Raw genomic sequence first — 13855 nt, forward strand, 5'->3', positions numbered from 1 at the left:
AACAATTCAGGCATTACACTAATTTTTCCTGCATGTCATGATCAAACAAAGTTTAACAGCACTACATAAGATTCGTGATTACGTACAGTAACAATAGCAATGATTAACCTTTAAAATCATGCAGATGCAAAATACTGAACAATTCATGCAATACAATAATTCGCTAGATTCATGCAAGAGCGATATCAAGAGCAATTAATACACTGGTCAAAATTTATATCGAAAGAGAGAAGCCTGATACAATTACCGCATCTGACAAAGGTTACAACAAATATTTCACATGACGACCTAACCTAACCGAACCCTGTCATAGATTCACGAAACATCGTTAGTGCAAACTGCAATACAATAAACAAATATATTGCTAACATTACATATTTACGACACCGCGGCGTCGGTCAATGCACCACAATTACAATTATTAAAGCATTTAACTCGCAAAGTTGTATATAACTCCTTTTTCATAGAGTGTGCCAAGCACCGACCACTCGTGAACATTTAAAGTTAACCCATAAAATTGGCAATACTGGGCAAAGGCAACACAGCCAATCAAAACGACTGAGCGACATTATGAAACAAAATGATTCCTACACGTAAGTAATGATAATCAAAACAAAATTTCCAAAGGCAATCCGAAAACCAATTTAGAAAAAACCTAATCCAAAGTTAATCAATCACATACCCCCTTCGTGCTGCCCACACACGTCGGAGAAGACGTACTACCTGCTACCCTATTATTTACATGTTACCTCTTTCAAACCTGAAATAAGAAGAACGTCAAACAGTCGTTGCAACTACCAGGGAGACCAAACGCTCGAGCGCATGCGCAGAGAGAAGACTGGAGTAGGGGAAAAGGAGGGGAGGCAGCACAGACCACCAGGGAGGGGACAATAAGAAGGAGAGGAGGAAGGAGGGAAGATTCTTGTTTGTCGATGACGTCACTCAAATGTCTTCTTGCTGCCGGCACAAATGTCCACATCTGACAACAGGTTAACGACACGGTAGAGCTAAAGGCCAGGGCTCTCCCAGTAGTGTCTTCCTATGACGATAGCACAGGTTAAGAGATGAATACTCACATAATAGCACTTGTCCGCACAATCTTGCAGTTTCACCACTCCAGTGCCGAACTCCATCCACTTGGCACCAAGGTCAGCTGCCTAATGCCTCGCCGCTACTCCTCTGCTCCCTCCACAGTGCAGCAGCCGATGGTGCACGAATCTTCCCGAAGCCTACCTCAGGCAGTGCACTCTCTCTATAAAATACTACAGTGCTTAACAATACAAATACATGTGGCGATGCTCCATGGAGATCTCAAATGTCAGGAGGGCAATGGCATCTAATGTCAAAATCTTAAACAAACCCTGAAAATGTAAAGATCGAAAAAGGGGGAGAAATATTCTTATTAGACATTTTAAAAACAAGATATCATGCCTCGCAAAAACGTAAATGATGTCCGTTTCCATCACAACGATACTTTAAAATGGCGAATAGCATATAGGAAATGAAAGAGGTTATAAAAGTTAAATAAACATTTTTTAGAACAAAAATCAACTTTAACAGTGTGGAATATTTGAAAACATTTTTGATATTATCTGTCTAAATATTATATTTTATGGAAAAAAATTGGAAGCCATTTTCCATCCAGTACTTACTACCCCTCCAATTCTATTGTTAAATATATTGGAGACAAATATTCGACAGTGTATAAGCACCTTTACATTGGTTGTTTTAATTGCGAAAAAATTAGCGCTAGTATCTGTGTCAAACACATGGGGTAAAAATTAGTTATTTATAGAATACGAATAATAATATATTTTAATTTTTAGTAATTATAATTAGGTATTATAAAAATGTTAATTATTAATTTAATATTTATTTATCAACTTGACGACACCGTCGGCGCTCTCTCTGCTCGCACAGGCCATTTTGCCATCTCGCTGCCTCACAGGCGAATGCGCTGCCAAAAGAGCCCCGCAAGTGGGTGTAGTGCAGTATGGTGCAGCGTCGCGAACTCGTGCTGCCACCGGAGTATCGATTGTTGTCAGCGTAACAGTCGACAGGGGCACAACTTTACATACTCGCTAATTATTAAGTTCATGCAATCAGAACATATTAAAAAAATGTATTTATCACGTGATTATGTTCTCATCAATAAAAAAAAATATTGGGTTAGCGCGACCATGCCCACAGCATGGTCTAACGTATTCTCTTTGCACACGGCACGCTGCGCGGGAATTCGACTCTGAGACTGAGTGGCACGTCGCGAGTCTCGAAGCCAAGCTTCCATTCCGAGTTGACGTCACGCAGTGGATGGGCGGTGGGCTAAGCGCCGAACAAAGAAGTCTCACGCCAGGTATTTCAGAGATTTTTGAAAATAAAATAGGTAGCCTAGAATTCTTTAGTGTATTCTGCACATTTATATAATAATGTTGAACGTAAAGAATTGGCCATTGCTCTACTTGGGTTCAATAAAATGAACTGGCCACGCTCGTGTGACGCATGTATTACTGGACGAGCAGCTCCAGGGTCAGACGTGTTACGTGTCGCTGCTAAGTAGATGGCGACTTGTCACGGGCAAGTCGCCATCTACTGACGGCGTCGCTACTTTTAAGCAACCCACGACACGCCTGGCGGAGAGTGCGATGTGACAATTTCGCTCGCGGCTAGCCCCAGGGCCGGCGTGTCCATATAGGCGAACTAGGCAACTGCCTAGGGCGCCAAGTAGCTGGGGGCGGCGCAGCACGACACATAACAGCTGATATAATATGTTTAACGATTATTGAAACTAGATGACTAGACAGTTTGGAATGTTTATATTGATATAAGTAATTATTTAAAGTCAACGGTGACCTGTTTATGATTTGTAATAAGTAAAAAAGAAAAAAACACAAGCCTGCTTACATTTGATTGTTGACAAAATATTAGGCTTACGTGATGTATTTTGAGGCAAGGACCATATTTTATGGGGTGTCAGGCTGGGTTGGGGGGGGGGGGGTCATAAGGTTTTTCGCCTAGGGTGCCAATTTACCTTGCACCGGCCCTGGCTAGCCCCCGCACACCAGTTTACGTTTCACCAATGACACTGACATTAGAGAACGCATACTGCATAAGCAACAACCCACGCTCTATGTGTTGTGTTATTCAAGTGTTTCGTGCATCCACATGGTGTGCTACTATGGACGTAAACATCAGGCATTTAGGGTTTTGTTAATTCGTGCAACATATAAATGACTACGCTAGACCTCAAAGTTTCCCATTCAAGGCAGCGCACGGTAGGTGCCAGCACCACATCAGGCCATAAGGTCCTAAAATTCTTGGTCACATCATTAGTTCGCCTCTATTACAGCCCCATACAGTTTCAAGCTACGGCCATGTCTCTACCACGTCATAGATAGCATGTGTACAGTGAAAATATGCCAATAACACCATGGAAGAGAATGACAGGATGACAAATTAAATATTTAGAACAGCTACTTTTATATCATAAGTATTGAGAATATCGCCACAGGAGGTGTGTTTCTTATAATCTACTAATATATAGCCTTAATTGTTTTGGATTGTATTGAAGAGTATTTATTTCATGTTTTTTGTTTGGGGCCTTTCCATGCGAAAGTGAGCCTTACCATGAAAATTTCAAAAATATTTGTATGCCTTCTTAGACTTGTTTTCAATGAAAATAATAATTAAATTGTATGAATATGACAAACTACAGTTTATTTAATATAATTGGCAATAATTATTGTGTTACAAAGTTTACATATGTATTGGCATGAAAAGGTAGTAAATATAACTTGTTTTGTTGGCAGGATTTACTATCCATCCATGTTGTTTTGCCCTTTTCTACAGGCATCAGTGTTGCCAGGTTGAGGGATAAATCCCTCAGAGTAGGGATTTTTTGCATTGAAAGGGATGGAGGGATTTTAAGCCGACCAGGTCATAAATGTAGGGATTTTCGTAGAGGTGAATGTCGTCTTCTTTTCTTGTTTGCGCTTCAGACACCTTTTAATGAGAATATTCAGTCTTTCGATATATTCTCTATGGTTTCAGACATTAAAACAAAAAAGAGAAATAAATTATTTGCATCCACAGTGGCATCCCTTGTTCGTGTCAAGTTAGGCATGTTGATATCGGAAAAATTATCGATATATATTATATCGATATTTTTAGTAATATCGAAGTAAAATTTGATATATCGCAAACATATATCGATATTTCGATATATCGAGTATTTCATAAATAATTTAATATTTATTTTTAAGCTTACAAACGCAAAAAGAAATTAGATGACATAGATTTATTGCATTTTGCTGTATAAGGTTGAAGAATATAACTTTGTATACATTTTTGAATGTAATAGTGATGGAAATCTTTTGTTTTGTGCAATCACAGACATATAGTGAAAAAATAGTTTCTAATTGTTTCACAGATGTGATGATAATACTACAAGACGAAAGTATCAATATCTTTAAACTAACCAAAATAAATTCAATCTCGTATTAGAGATAAAAAAATTAACAAACCCAATATTTTTTGGTACAAATTATCGATAGAAAAGTGGATTTAGATGGAATGTTGAAATTAAAAATTTATTCATATGAAAATCAGTTAATCGAGAATTTTTGTGTGTCTAAATTTTTGACGTGACGTCTAATACATCGATGAACGCCGGCTGCACGAACGAAAAAGTGTCCCATTACGCACATTGTCCCGTTTCGCTGTGTCCCATTATGCTTATTTTATATTGCTCTTTTCTAACCTGAACCTCCTAGCATTGCGACCGAGTCCGTGGCGTAATTCTGTTTTCATGCATTACAATGTAACATTTTCATTGCTCTTTGCTAACCCGTTCCTCCTAGCATTGCTGCAGAGTCTGTGGTGCAAATATATTATTTTTGACTGCATCTTGGTGTTGAGTAAGCCATTTTCCTTCACATCATCCTTGAAACACTCCCGTTCGTTTCCTACTTTTCCTATCATCGTCCTATCCTTAACAGAATAACACAGATTAGAAGAAGTTAAATAGCAAACATGTATAAAAGTTATAGTTAAAATAATCTGTTCATTAAAGTAATAAACTGACGACAGTCGTCGTACCCACCCAGATACAGAGGCCGTACCTGTCCACCGACGTGGGCCTGAGGGAGTTTTGTCCCCCCAGTGCACCATCTGTGATGTGCTACGGTCAGGGACGCACCCGCGTGCGCCCTAGCATGCCAGTGGGCTTCTTTTTGTGTTATAAATAATTTTGTTTTTATGTATTTTTAAACGGTCACGAGCCTCGACAATTGTGTATTTTTTGTAATCGTAACTAATTAATTCATGTGTAAATTCGCTTTTTGATTAATGTCTCGCTAAGTTGCGTACATAATTATGTGATTTTCTCAAGTGTTTCGCCGTGCTAGTAATGTTATCGCAGCCTGGCGCGTCGCGGGCTGGGCCTTTCCCACGCCGGCCAATTTCCCCTCCCCTCCTCCGCGGCCCGTGGGCCTCGGTCCGCTGGCGGGCGGGGAAGGGCAGTGGTGTTCTGGGCGCGATCGAGAGCAGACGTGCACGCCGCTCCGCGCTGCTCGTGAGGCGCGTCTTCTCAGCTCGTGGTCCGACGACAGTGTAACATCACGGGTTGTCGCTGCAGCCGAGCTGCATCCGTTGTATCGCTCACCATATTGAGTTTTACGAGTTTTCCGGGACGTCACCAGACGACCGTCATAGGCCGCGTACGCGCAGTTACGGACTGCCGAACCTCGCAGTCAGTACGAGACTTTTACGTGACGGACCGCGCACGCGTTGCGCATCATTACGGAGCAACCTTAATTGGGGCCATTGTTACGGGAGAAACTTCCCAGTTTATGTCGGGACGTGTTAACGGACAAGACTTTCTTCCGGGAGTCCGAGTCGTAGCGGGGAGGGCGCTCGTTCCGCGACGGGTCTGCCAGGCTGCGGCAGGCTCTCTAAGCGACAATAAAAGGGGCTCGTGGAACAGTCAACACCGAGTCATCCTTGGAACCGCCTACCATTCTTCCTCCTCACCTAAAATTCCCTCCAGGTCCCGTATTTCCCGGTCCCGGCCACGTTGGCCTGGACCCACACCTCACTGCACGGGCAAGACAGGGCAATTACGCAAACGGGGAATCAGGGACCTAAAGCCGAGGGACGTCAAAACATATTTGAATTAATGAGTGCAAATAAAAATAAATTTATCAATTAAATTTTAGATTTCATTTCACTCCTTCTTTGTACCCCTACAAAATAGTGATAATTCAATAAAAATGATTCAATTTTATTCATAAAAGTATGTAATCATTTCATCAATGTTATGTTATGATATTGTCACGTTAAAATATCGCCCATAAACCGACTTTACAGACAACCAATTTTTTTTTTGTTTTGGCATCATTACTTTTCTTGTGCAGTTGAACGAATGTGTGCTGGTGCTTATTTTTTAAATGTGTTGCTAGGTTTGTTGTGTTTCCACTCGTTTTGTTGGTTTTCCCACCCAAATTACATGATACACTTTTAGAGTCTATCTTCTTGAAAAACTTCCAAATGGTAGATGCAGTTAACGACATTTTATTGGCTGTATTCATTATTTATGAAAATATCGAATAGAAATATCGCTGAAAAATATTGATATTTATATATATCTTTGATAAAATATCTACGATTTTTTTAATATATCGTATTAAAAATATCGGTATTTCGATATATCGATATTTTTCCAACATCCCTATGTCAAGTTAGCCATGCAAAACGAAAACATGAAGTAAGTAACTGAAAAAATGCTGGAGTTGTTCAACGAAAACATGTACAAGAAAGATCACAAGGAATCTGAAATTGCTGGACTCTTGGCTGCTGAAGACGAAGAAGATGAAACTGTTATCAAATGTCAAAGTCTTTAGGACAAAAAAATGTGATACATTTAAGGTAGAATTGAATAGAAAATTTTGTGTGTGGACTAGGTGTAGCCTACTTCATTAAAAACAATTTTTACATATTATTAATACCATATTGTATTATTATTATTACTTGTCCTATAACAAAAAGAAAAAAAAAATGTAGGGGTATTTTAAGGCTTGGAGGGATTTTCTAAGTAGTCTGCAGGGATTTTTGCATTGGGAAACCTGGCAACACTGACAAGCATTTAAAAATGATCTAGAGTTTTGGCTTTTATATGCAGCAACAATATCCAGTACAAGGTAATCCAATTTCATTTTATAAGTATTTGTATTATTATGTGTGTCAGTGTCACACCCGTAACATAAAACAAACAAATTTTTAGTCACAGATCAAAGTAAATAAAAAATTGTTAAATATCCATTCTAAAATTAAGGTTAAGTATTGTCAAATCAAGTCTTTCAAGTTGGTGTACTAGAAAGTTATGTAATTTTAAATTTACCAATGGCCAAAAATTTGTCACACCTGTAACAGTTATTGCATAGCCTGCCCTAGAGTCAATATAGGGTGTCATAACCTTACAAAATTATGTTGATGTGATTTGATAGCACTCATTACATAATTAGTTTACATATATAACAAGGAAATAAGAAAATCGCATTAAATATTAATTTTTTAAATGCACATTTATACAAACATGTACATAATTTTTCTAATACAGAGGAAAGGAAGTAATGTTAAATATTTTCATGAATTATCACACACAATGATCAGAATATTATAATGCTAATACAGGGGTGCCCACAAGGGGGGGTAACAATGCAGACTGCATCATTAAAATTTCAGGGTAGGGGGGGGGGGTTGTTAAAAGACGAGAAAAATGTATATATTATTTACATAATTATAGCTTCTAATGTGAAAATACGTTTCTGGTGCTTTGATAATTGAAAGGGATCTTGTAAATCAAATTGACAACCCCGCACTTTCCTCAACAAAAGCAGTTTGGCATCTGTCGGTTCAGGATGGAAATATTACCTGATATGACCAAAATTATTATTAGAAAATCAGTTTTAATTAATGCAAAATGTGATAAAATATAATACTAAAAAAGTATAATATTATAAAATAATTGAGTAAATCATTGAGAAAATGGCATAAAAAATTCTGGGGGGGGGGGGGGGGGGGGCACCTCTGGCTAATAATATGTTTGCAGGTTTGATATTTTAAAATAATCCTATGTATTAAATTCAGAGATGAAATCACAATTGTCTTACCCGTACATAGATGCATTGTTATTGTAAATGTTTTGTTTGCATCAGAACTATGATTTTCCCAATGTTATCCAACATATGTAAATGATGTGAATTAATTAAAACTCTGGAGATCTAGCCGTTAATAAAATTAGTTAATATACTGTTTATAGAATTTAGCATATATGATGTGAGTAGGCCTACCAAATATTGAGAGGACATTGAAATGGAATACATTTTTTTTCAGATAACATGGAACAAATCAAAAGTGCAACGAGGGTTCGCACGTGGAGACAGAAACTACGAGAAGATCCAGAAAAATTACATGCACGTTTGTTAAGAGTAAAAGGAAGTTAAAATTGAAAAGACTCAAAGATGCAGAAAGGCAACGAAGGTGTAGACAAACGAGAAAAGAGAAACAAAAACATGATGATAGTGCAAGAAAGTACAGATGATGGAGTTAAATGTGCAGAAGGCAGAATTTCAACACCTGTAAACACAGAAAATTTGAAACCGGGAACATATGTTTTAGTGCAGTTTTCAACACAGGGGAAAAACATTCCTATTAATCATCAGTATGTGGGTATCTGTCAAATTAATGTTGATGAACAAAGTGAGGTAAAAGTAATTTTTTTTTAAAGAAATGTGCTGGGGAAAACACTTTCAGAATGAATGAAGAAGACACCTCATATGTGTCTGTGCAGCAAATTATAGGCATTCTTCCAGATCCTTGCTTAAAAGCAGTGGGGAACAGAATTTTTTACATTTTCCCACCAGCAACGACCATTAGTGTGCAAGCATAGTTTATATATATCTGTCAAAAATGTATGTGAAATGTGTGTTTGTACCTATATGTTTATCCTACACAAATGATAGGCTAACTCATAATATTAGAAAGTTTAATGCTTGCAGTGTCATTTAGAATGTAGAATTGCCAGAGCAGATGTTTATAAATATGTATTTTATACTTAAAATTGTAAAAAATTAATGTCTTCATTATGAAGAAAATCACCAGTTGTTAAACTCAGATACATACATGACTATCTTATTAAATTAAAGCATAGTTGCCCTGTATATTTTTACAATAAAGATATGTATTTTTGTGAATTTTTTGTGGACTATGTCACACCCGTAACAAACAGCGTCACACCTGTAACTAAGTTAGAAAATTTGTTTTTCAGTAACTGTGCTTCCTACCATTATATTTTTTGGCTCTCTGTAAAGGATTTCAAGTAAAGTACTTGCAATCAGAATTGTTTTTTGTTTACCTGGCACTAGTTCACAGAGATTTTATAGACAATTGCTTGCCACGTATAACATGTCCGAAATTTGTCACACCCGTAACGCTTATTGACTGCACTATAACAGCATAACCAAAAGAAATATTTTAATTTTGTTAATGGAACAAAATAGAAGAGTTTTGGAAGAACTATATCCTTGCATTTTAAAAAAAAAGGTACATTAAATTTTGTAAATAAAACTAATATAAAGTTCTTAGATAATCATGCAAATGTCACACCCGTGCATATGGAAATGCCCTTTGTAAAACAATCTGATAACATTTTAATCATATGCTATTCAGAGGACGGGAGTTGCAAGGGTGTTACTTACCCCAGTGATGATATTAATTAATTAATATTTTTTGATCATATGATTGATGATATTTGATCATTTGAATGATTTTAGAATGTGATCTGATGTGATTTTATCTTTTGTTTGTCATTTTTCCCACAAGAATGCATTAACAATCAGTTTTCCATGGGTGCAGTAGCGGGTAAATGTCCGAATTCACTGGAGAGTGAGTCAGACTGAAATAGAGAGTTTTGAGCAAGAGAGTACACCCTTGAATTTGTATATATAGCTTACATAAACTAAGGATCGAACTCGCCCACCATGCCAATTTAATTTTTTTTGTATACATACTTATAAATATTGAACTATTTTCTAGATGCAGCTATAGACATTAAGTTGTATGTTTTGCCAAGCCATGGAAACACAGGAAATCTCAACTTCCATTGATTGAATATGTTGCATTTATACATATTATTATTATATTTTATTTATTTTATATATCCCATTTCTGGGGTATGCTACAAGTCAAACATTTACACTTCACTTAAAATATATATTACTTTTTTTTCAAATGGTAGTAAAAAACTGTGCAGAGTATGGATTTTTTTTTGGCAACACAGTTTGTAACAAAACTTTAAGTGAAAAATCTCTAAGAATTAACCTAAAACAGAAATAACAATAATTGGCAATGACCCAAAAATTGCGGGGTTAAAAGAGCCTAAATATTTTAATCCAGGAGGGTTAGGAGGGTTAAATCTTGGTAAATCACAGGGACCTACTGCAGGGGAGAATATTCCACGGTCTGGGGATTAAACAAGTGTTCTACTTCCCTTGCGCCTGCGACGAATGCCTGTGTACTACGAATTAAACTGTCTTTAAAGACCAGCGTGTTGTAAAAAATTGACTTTATGATAACTTTTTACAGCAAATATCTTAAAGATCCTCAATAGGTGAAATGAATAGTTGAAAAATAGATGAAAAATTCTAACTCGTCCCTCAGCTGTCTAGGCCACCAGGGTTTTTTTTTTAAGGGAACTGAGAGCTGGCCTTACCTCTTTCAGACATCCAAGCATTTGAGGGGAAGTCGTGGAGGAAACGTGGGGTGGGGGAACAAGGGGAGTGATGCATGCGGACAAGAGAGAGAGAGATTGCCATGGCCATTCGGCCAGCCAATGCGACAGATTTCTTATTGTTGCGTTGTGCAATGCTGATGTATGCATTTGTGTGTGCGTGTGTGTTGATACATGCAAGCATGTACATATACTTATATATTCTCATGCACAGATACACACACAACCACGTGATTGCAGCAATTACATTTTTGCAAATTCATATTCATAGAAGTTTTAAATTATTAAGGAGGATAATACTTACAAACAATAAAATCATAGATCTTAAAACTCAAAGAGAATTTACCAGCATGTAAATTCTTGATACATAAAATGTTGGTTCCCCTGGTTATTAAGTGGGGAGGAAAATGGATCAGATATCTGTGTGTGGCATTTGTTCATAAAATTGAACATTATTTTTAGCTACTTGCTAAAGCTTTTTTTTTTAATGTAGGCCTAGCTAACTTCGACTTAACCTAATAAATACTAGCTGATATGCCCATGCTTTGTTACAGCAGTCTACAGGCAGAAAACACTCACACTGCTCATCATTACACATGCCCCCTTGGCGAGCATGCCACTGCCCTGCCTTAAACGAATATAAAAGAAAATTAATATAATTTTTATAAACAACTTATTAAAAAAAATCATTAGAACTAAGATGAATGAGAATTAAAGCAAAGGTGTCATCTTTTTTAAGGGCCTTCAAATTTAAATTTATTTTTATTTGATGGCAAAAATAATAATTACAGAAATAATGGATTAAGATCCGAGAGAGGATGTCAACAATTCAGTAGCCTTGAAGATCATTGGGAAAGCATAATAAAAAATCGCTATAATAATTATTTTAAAGAGAACTAAGATAAATTAAAAAAAAAAAAATTTCTCGCGTTCAAATGTGCATTGTATAACATGGGCAGCGGAGGTGCACCCTTCCCTTGCCGTGAACCGCACTTGATGCTGGGCTGCCCATGTCAGGGAGGGGGGGCATACCCTCCATGACCGCCGTATGCCTCCACTCTCCTTGAGTTTGCTGCAATGCTAGATGATCTGTAGTGTTTGTTTTGTTCAGTGTTTTTAATAAATCATTTTCAAAGTAATTTGCTATTATGTGCAAAGACAATTAATCCCTAGTTTTGTGTGTTTTACTACAAAACAATTATTTTTTCAGTTTTATTTACTATTTCATGTGTAAGAAATGGACCTAGTTATCCCCAACTCTTGGAAAAATCATTTTAATGCATATTTTTAATATAAAAATAAGTTAACACAACAGTTAACAAAAACAAGAAGTCAGATGCAAATATTACACCATAGATAATACTTTATATTAGACAGTAGCGTAGCCAGGATTTGTGTATGGGGAGGGGGGTTAAGAAGCATGGTCCCCCCCCCCCTCCTTATTAAAGTGGGGGGTCCGGGGGTCCTACCCCAGAAAAATTTGGATTTTAAGGTGTAAAATAGTGCTATTTGAGCAGTTTTCGGTACTTAACTTTAAATATTGTATTGGTAAAAATATTATTAATTTTTTAATAAAAAAATTGTTTGAGTGATGAAGTAAGAAATTAATTAAAGATATTTTAATCAATCCAAGTGCCTTGTCCACGTCCACTCAAAATCATAAATCATGCTCGAAGCTCGACAAACCAAAAAAAAAAAGGAATAAAAATGGTTGGGTTTCGGCAGAACTGGCCTATTCCTGGAAACAATTTGCTTTAGCTTGAAGAATTACCCAGTCACCACCTGCTTATAACCGCGCTGGTTAAATACAGTAGGTGTAAGATATTTGAAAACTTGAGACCAGTCACGGCGTCACAACCTTATAGCTTCTGCTCGCGACAGGGGTAGGAGATGGGAAGGTTAATCGGTAGGGCTCGCTTACTCTTCCCCTCCAGTGCAGTGGCCGGTGATAGCAGTAAGACACCCAGGCTTTTAGCTAACATGCTTTCAGATAAGAAAAAAAAAGGGGGGGGGGGGAGGGGGGGGGGTTAGAACCCCTAAAACCCCCCCTCAGCTACGCCCCTGATTATAGAAAATAGAAGTGTGGGTTTTATGCTTGTTTCACAATAAACATAGGTAACAATAGAAATACATCTATACAAATCCTAACTTTTGGCCACACTGTCTATATGTAGGCTATGTATTATGGGAAGACTTCATTTCACAGATGAGAGAGCCACACCCGAGGTTCCCCGAAGTTCATGCTCACTTTTATTTTCCCGTACCACAACAGGTGTATTTTGGGATGTAGCTTACTCATACGTCATATGCCGTTCTATCTCATTGTATAAACCAGTGTGGCATTAAATATTGCGGTCAATTAGGATAGGTTAGCTACATTATAAATAATTAAAAATATTGTGGATGGTTGGTTATATTAGGTAAGTATATCTACATTAAAAATACTGTAAAATCATTTTATGGTTGCTTAGCAAATAACTTTTTAATATGTATGTAGTTATCCAGCGCTAGGAAACCGTTTACATGATTTCACAGTATCTTTAATGTAGCTATCCTAACCTAATCAACCGTCCACAATGTTTTAAAGTATTTATAATGTAGCTAACCTAACCTAATTGACCATTAGTTATCACGAGTTGTCCAAAATAAACATTCACGGACACACGGCAAACAAAAAATATGGCGGCGTACAAATAAATACCATTGCCTTGTTTATGGTCTTTCCTTTTATCAACACTGCCATATTTATTTACAATGAACAAAAAAAAAACCCCGAAGATGCACAATCGGGTGTTTGGCTCTCTTGTCTGTGAAAAGAAGGCTTCCCATGTATTAATGCATGTGTGTTTTTGTTTATGCATTGTGTGATATTTGTTTAGTGTTAATGAGTGAAGATGAAGACATTTGGAATGAATTGTATAATGCAACAGTGTGCCTTTTGTTACCTCGCTATAACAAAGTTTATTCTGATGCTCTGCCATTCTTTTTTATCGTCATCACACTAAAATTGTTTATGCCTATCACTTGTGATATGGAAACTGTACATGTGCAAAATAATTTTAAATGTAAGTT

The 13855-nt window shown here is 37.0% G+C and overlaps 1 long non-coding RNA gene across 1 annotated transcript; it reads left to right on the forward strand.

Moving 5' to 3' along the window:
• The first annotated feature begins 6932 nt into the window (after positions 1-6932).
• On the forward strand, positions 6933-9394 carry LOC134543119 (uncharacterized). Its single transcript, XR_010076890.1, has 2 exons — positions 6933-7193; positions 8389-9394. It is a non-coding gene; the product is annotated as an uncharacterized LOC134543119 (long non-coding RNA).
• Positions 9395-13855: the final 4461 nt, after the last annotated feature.

The sequence above is a fragment of the Bacillus rossius genome (genome assembly GCF_032445375.1).
Source record: "Bacillus rossius redtenbacheri isolate Brsri chromosome 9 unlocalized genomic scaffold, Brsri_v3 Brsri_v3_scf9_2, whole genome shotgun sequence".
Lineage (NCBI taxonomy): Eukaryota > Metazoa > Arthropoda > Insecta > Phasmatodea > Bacillidae > Bacillus > Bacillus rossius.